The following is a 6,615-nucleotide window of genomic DNA, read 5'->3' on the forward strand; positions in this document are numbered from 1 at the left end:
CCTCCTTGGCTTCCTTGCAGTCCCCCCTCCCCTTTTCCCAATGCTCCACTTAGTCCCTTCTGTTCCCTGCCTGCATTTGCCTGGCCTCCCACCCACTTGGGGCGGTCCCATCCAGGGATGTGGCATCCCAAAGCTCTGAACATAGAGACCATTCAGTGGGGGAAAAGCCTCACGCACTGCTGAGGAGTAATTAGAAAAACCTCCAAATGTTGACACCAGTGACTTCATGAATACCAGGTTTTATGGCCGGATCGGAGAAATCACTGTGAAGATCTGAAGTGCTCAGCATCCACCTGGCCCATCTATGTCTAAGAGAACTTCCTTCATCCATTAGGTGACGAAGTTGTGGTATTCATTTAACGAACACTGCCAGAGCACACGCTACGTGCCAGGCAATGTCCAATATGAGAGACACTATTAAGCATCACTAAATTATTAAACATTATTTTGCTTAATCCTCACAAAACCCCTTGGAGGCAAGCACTATTATTCCCCCATTCTACAGATGAAAAAAGTGAGGCACAGAGAAGCCAAGTAACCTGCCCAACGTCACACAGATGACAAAGAGGCAGACCTGGGCTCTGACCCCTGGCAGCCCGGTTTTCAGGGGCCATCAATCAGCCACGGTGCCACATGGCCACTTTGATTATCACCAAATCTAGTATTGCGCTAACATTCATGATAGGGCTCCCTCGGTGCCTTAGCTTCTGGCATGTTCTAACATGTCTAATGTTCATAAAATAAATTATGTGGTCAGATTCCCTTTATCTTATATGCCTGCTTTCTGGATTAGTGTGGGAGATGGGAGAGGGACTCCACCATCATTTGGAATTCAGAGGTACTGAAAGCTACCCCTTTCCAGGGCCCAGTGAAGTCAGCCTGCTATTTATCGGAGAACTTCTTATGGGTGAAAGAAAATGTCCCCAGTGGACCCAGGCATGTGGATCCTGGGATCCAGATGTGCCTTCTGTTGCGACAGCTCAGACTACACGTGGGACCTCCAGAAGCCCCAGGCCACGCCCACCAGCTCTTCCTCGGCTCCCGCTGTCCCCATCCCTCTCACTAGCTTTCCCTGCACAGGCACAGCCCCGAGACTTCCCCGCCCTGGATACTGGGGAAGCTCTCCCGTGTCATCTAAGTACGACTCTGGGAGCAGTCCAAGGCCCAACAACACGCCTCGGTGTCCTTCCTGGTTAAACGGCCCATCTCTAGAACCTGAATACATCTAGGCCTTCCTTCTCCTGTCTTAATACCCAGATCAGCAAGGTTCAGTCCAAAAATATTCAATAGCAAAAAAGCATTAAATAACAGCATGAGGCGTGATGAATAGGAAATGCACAGAAGATTTTTTAGGGTCGTGAAAATACTCTGTATAACGCCGTCAGGGCGAACGCGTAACTCTGCACACCTGTCCAGATCCACAGAGTGGACGACACCGAGAGTGAACCCGAAGGTGAGCTCTGGCCTCGGAGCGATGGTGATGGGTCAGTGTGGCCTACTCAGTGGGAACGAAGGTACCATGCCGGAGCCGGGCGCTGATAGCGGCGGAGGCTGCCAGTGTGTCAGGCAGTGGGGATATGGGAACTCTGGGCTTTCCCCTTGATCTTGCTGCAAACCTAAAGCTTCTCTAAAAACTGAAACCTATTTAAAAAATACCACCCTGAGTTTCTATTTCAATCTCTTGAAGAAGAGGCAAGAAGAGAATCCCACCCTAAAACTACAACCACATGGCATCTCTTTTACGTCTATCCTAAGACCTCAGCCCGCTGTTGTTCTCCTGCCTTGCCTTCAGGTCCCTTTCTCATCCTCTGTCCATCTCTGTTCCTCTGTCTACTTACAGATCCACACACACGCACGCACACACAGACACACACAGAGCAACATGTGAGTCACGTTAGCTTTTCTCACCTGAGCCCACTTAGCTTCTCTCTTTACAGTTTCCCTCGTGCCCCTTATTCCCATCACTCAACAAAGTCCAGACAACCTGGACGGGGCCTATGTGAAACTTTCCTTCAAAGGTCTGGTGGGAGATGCTGTTAATGCGGTCAGGTAGCATTGTAAGTGCGAATTTAAATTTAAAATTGCACATATTACAAAAATGTGTGAGTTTTGAAACAACACAATTTCAATAACACTAAGAGCTTCGCTTTACACACAGATTTTGAAATAATGTGTGTCCCTCGCAAATTAGCATTTATAAAGATGACCTTAAAACTGAAAAAATGAATAAACCGTACACTGAATTTAGCCACTGCCACAGCCTTAGCCACAGGACCCTATGAACGGAAACACCCACCATCCTCTGGCCTGACTTGCAACCTTGAACTATGGCAGAGGAGAATTCCATGAGGGCAATGATGCAGCTTTTGATGAAAGGAGAAAGATTGCTGTTATACTTTAATAATTTTGTTCCTGCTACGTAACTTAGGTGTCATGGCTATGTAGATAACCACAACATACTAAATTACAGCTTTCGTATGGAATTCAGTATTTCATCTTCTCCTGAAGGTGTTAAGTATTTTTCAAAGATAATGTATCCATGTAGAAAACCGTGCCTTTTCAGCACATGTGGCCCTGAACTGAAGCATGACTTGCCGGTTCGCAATGCGTCCGCTGAGTGTACAGACTGTAGAGAAACATTTTCCATTGTTCGATAGCATGTCCTATTTAATTGCTCTAGTATTGAGTAACACTCCCTAAAGAATTTTCACTTCCAGCAAAGGTTTCTGACTTTCTTCTGGTGTCTAGACAATAATGATTGACTGAAATGTGTGGGGGGCAACATAAGAAAAGTCCTCAGAAATATTTAATATTTATAGTTATTGGAGTGAGAGGGAGGGAAGCAAAAACAAAGCAACACTGTGGGTTGCTGCTAAGTGTCCAGATCAAAACAATTTTGATATAAATATGATTTAATGATCAAACACCCCCATGTAACTGAGTTATATTTGACCAAGATGACAACGCCAGGGTCAGAGGTGGGAAGTCTATGAAGTCAAATGCTTTTCTATTAAAAGTTCAAAGTAAAGCACCAAGTAATCTTTAAGAAATACAAAGTTCCTGAAAATTCGATTCTTTTCCACACCAGACACCATGCTTTCCATGATCTATCCTCTGCCCCACAGACGTCGTCTGTTTCCTGCCGGCCGCAGGTCTCGCACCGCGACCATGCTGGATGTCCTGGAGTCGCCCAGGTCGCGCGTCAACGCCAGCATGCTAGCTCAGTTCATCGACCAGCCGGTCTGCTTCGTAGGAAGGCTGGAAAAGATTCATCCCACTGGAAAAATGTTTATTCTTTCAGATGGAGAAGGAAAAAATGGAACTATTGAGTTGATGGAGCCCCTTGATGAAGAAATCTCTGGAATTGTGGAAGTAGTTGGAAGAGTAACAGCCAAGGCAACCATTATGTGTGCATCATATGTCCAGTTTAAAGAAGATAACCATCCTTTTGATCTTGGACTTTACAATGAAGCTGTGAAAATTACTCATGAGTTCCCTCAGTTTCTTGCTTTGGGGGTGGTGCAATATGATTGATCTTGATAAACACACTGAAGACTGTTACAGGAAGCCCCTGATAGTTGAGGGGAAGATTTCTGTGATTTTTAATATTTAATTTGTTCTCCTTTTAATTTCATTTACCTAACCTTATTAGATATTGCAGTATCCCACTTTTGATGGAACCCGTCTGTATATTGCAAGTTAATTCCTCATAAAGAATCACTTCTCCAGTGTACGGTCAGACCAGATGTAAGAACAAAGCAGTTGCCTTGAGTTTAGTTTTGTGTTTTATTAATAAAAACTGAAACAGAAAAAAAAATGAGTAGTCATAAATAAGCTTATCAAAGGCGGTCTTCAGCAAGCCTTGGAAACTCGGGGTTCAGAAACCCTTGGAGCCCTATCTTTCAGTCCCCACGTGAATCTTATCAATCCGACTGTCTCATGTTTTAGCCGGCAGGCATGAGTGGGAGCCTCGGAGCCTGCTTAAACCCCTCTCGATACCACTCTACTCCATTTGAGGCAGTTTGGCTGGAATTAACTTGCACCGGCAGATATCAACTCAACCCTGTAGGACAAATGAGGACCTGATTCATTAATATTTCCACAATCTCACTTTTGAAACATCCTGACAGTATTGCCTAAATTTTGGTGACTTGAAAGGACATTTCCAAATTAAGGAATTTCTCAATTAATTGACAATATTAATTGAGTTCTGTTTAACCTGGAACATAGATATTTAACATCTGGCCCATTTTCTAAGCTTGGCAAGCAAGGTGGGAGGTGCAGAGTGAAGGGCTTCATGTCTTACTACTGCACCTTCGACAGAGTATAGACCTCCGGGCAGGGTGGAAAGAAGATGTGAAACACGGCAATGGATTATGCTGATTCCAGGATATATTCGGGAAATTGTGAATTCTTTTTTTTTTTTTTAAGATTTTATTTATTTATTTAACACAGAGAGAGATCACAAGTAGGCAGAGAGGCAGGCAGAGGGGGGCGGGGGGAAGCAGGCTCCCTGCTGAGCAGAGAGCCTGATGCGGGGCTCGATCCCAGGACCCTGAGATCATGACCTGAGCCGAAGGCAGAGGCTTAATGCACTGAGCCACCCAGGTGTCCCTGGAAATTGTGAATTCTTAACAAGAACAAACATCAACCCTGCATAATAGAGTGAATTGTCATTTGGTTCCTATATTTGCTTGCAAAAAATTCTTAATATAAAGTTCTTAAGCCACCATAAGAATACCATCCATCTGACCACAGATCATCACAGAATTAAAGAAGCAGCAGAGTAAAGAGGTCTTCTACATCGTTTTGTGTTCTCACACATGATTATACTCACTACTTTCCAGACAGACAAAAGTCATCTCAAAGCCTTTCTGCAAGAAGAAGCTACAACCCCACTTAGTTTTACTGGCCCAAGTAAAATCATGAAGGTAAACTTACCTTTGACATTTTTTTCATCTTCCCCTTCTGAGATCAGTTTTTCTCACTTGGAAATCAGAGAGAAGGGCATTTAAGGAAGGAGAGGGAGACCAGTTAGAGAGTAATGTCAGGGAGTCTGGTGCTAAGAAAAGCCCAGAGAAGGCAGGTCCTCCATGGACCACAAGGTGTATCATGGGGCATGGAGGCCTGTCAGGACTAGTTCTGGGGGGAAAAGTGAGAAGTCTACCTGCATCGTTATTTGTTGAGGCCCCAACATTCCTCATCTGCTTAGCACACACTTGGCTCCTGAGCTGGGGGTAAGACGGAAGAGGGATGAGTGGTGTTAGAGCTTTGGCCCCTCCGAAAAGGGAAGGTCTGAATGGTGGGGCTCGGTGAGCGCTCTCGCCACAGCCAGGAAACACCCAGACGTGTTCTCCAGGCTCTTTCACACGGGCCCAAACTCCCTGTACAATCTGCTGTGATCCCGCAACCCAGGGACACTGCTCAGTGAACAGAGGTGCACAATTCGCCTTCCTGGCCATCCATACTCCCAGCAGAGAGCTCTCCGTGCTTCCTCTGCTTTGCACTTGTGCATCTGCGAGTGCTCTCGTGTCCCCGGCTTTCGTGGAGACCTCGTCTGCTTTATCTACTTTTCACCCATTCCCAACTGCGCCCCGGAGTTTTTCTGTACCATTCCTTGCCACCCTGATACTAGTTTTAGTGACTCTGCGCCTTATTAACAAAAAATTCACCTCTTCATGCTTGGGCCCTTAGTACATTCCTTCCCTTTCAAAGGCAGCATATATTGGTTCCCCTAGTGAAAGATGATTTTTCTTAAACCCCCAGAGCTATTACCTATTCATGCATTATTCCCGTACCTACCACTTCAAAAATTTACCAAAGGCTGGAGTCTATTCTTCCTTGCATATCTGGGAAGGGGAGGATAGAGCCCTTCAGCTCTTCACTTCAATAGTCGCAGATAAACCCAAGCTACCACAAAGCCATTGTCTGCGGCTTCACTCACAGCTACATGCTGAACAGAAAAGGGATCAATGACCCCCACTTAAAACATTCAAAACGATACACTTGGAACCACAAGGAGCACCTGGCAGACAGCCAGAGAACATACAGGGCCGTGAGCCCTCATTCTGCCATGGAATCCAGCTTCTTTCAAGGTTGAAACGCTGGAGTTCTGAATATTCAGACCGAATGCAAACCCACAGGGGGCAAGGACCCAGCGAAGGAGCCAGCCTCCGCTCGATCCCCTGACTGCTGCCTGCGGGGCGTCCTGGATATGCGATCGTGACTGTGCTCCCTACTCTGATGGAGAATGGGAGGCACGTGCGTGAGCAGCCTGAGGTTTGACCAGACACAAACGTCAAGATCAGCACTTAATGACCATTCAGTCTAGTCGCACACGTCAAGGTCCGGACAGCAGAGAACATGGAAGTGATGGAGCTCTGTGGCCCATGACGCGACCCGGAACATCGCAGCGTGGGTGTCAGACAATGAGTGTGTTGTCCCTTTCTGTATTAGATACAGCATTTAGTGCCACACTTCTGTTACATTAAAGGAGGCTCCGCGTAAAAATGTCAGCAGCACCCGTTTGACTCATGGAATTGAGAACTGTGCATTAGCTACCGATTTAAATTAATTTTGCTTCTTGAACCATGAAAGATAGTTCTTTGAACAAGA

The 6,615-nt window shown here is 45.9% G+C and overlaps 1 pseudogene across 1 annotated transcript; it reads left to right on the forward strand.

The window, feature by feature from the left end:
* The first annotated feature begins 3,133 nt into the window (after nt 1-3,133).
* Nucleotides 3,134-3,807, forward strand: LOC111145417 (annotated as a pseudogene). The gene has a single exon (XR_002640471.1). The product of XR_002640471.1 is annotated as a replication protein A 14 kDa subunit pseudogene (transcript).
* Nucleotides 3,808-6,615: the final 2,808 nt, after the last annotated feature.

The sequence above is a fragment of the Enhydra lutris genome, unplaced genomic scaffold, assembly GCF_002288905.1.
Source record: "Enhydra lutris kenyoni isolate GAN:26980312 unplaced genomic scaffold, ASM228890v2 scaffoldscaffold1, whole genome shotgun sequence".
Taxonomy (NCBI): Eukaryota; Metazoa; Chordata; class Mammalia; order Carnivora; family Mustelidae; genus Enhydra; species Enhydra lutris.